Source organism: Aphelocoma coerulescens, chromosome 1A (assembly GCF_041296385.1).
Source record: "Aphelocoma coerulescens isolate FSJ_1873_10779 chromosome 1A, UR_Acoe_1.0, whole genome shotgun sequence".
Lineage (NCBI taxonomy): Eukaryota > Metazoa > Chordata > Aves > Passeriformes > Corvidae > Aphelocoma > Aphelocoma coerulescens.
In genome coordinates, this window is record NC_091014.1 from 22,826,575 (window position 1) to 22,826,945 (window position 371).

Sequence of the window (371 nt, forward strand, 5' to 3'; positions counted from 1 at the left end):
CACGGGGGTGGGCGGGCGGCTGACGCACGGGATGACGAGTGAGGCCGGCGGCAGTCTCACGGTCCTAAGGGGCCGAGGCGGCGCAGAGAGGCACCGCGAGCCCCGGGAAGCGGCAGGGCGGCTCCGGACACCGCGGGGATCCTGTGCGGGAAACAGCTGGTCCTGGGGTGTGGAAGGATGGGACGGCCCGGCACAGACCTGCTGCCATGGGCGGGCTGTACAGCATCCCACACCCAGCAAGGGGGCCGTGCTGGCAGCACTGCTTACGAGAGTTAGTAGTTTTTTGTAGGTTCATCACGTCTAGTGATGGCGGTTCTCACACCCCTAGGCTAGGACCTCCACTGTTCCCATGAAACTCTGCATGAATTGTT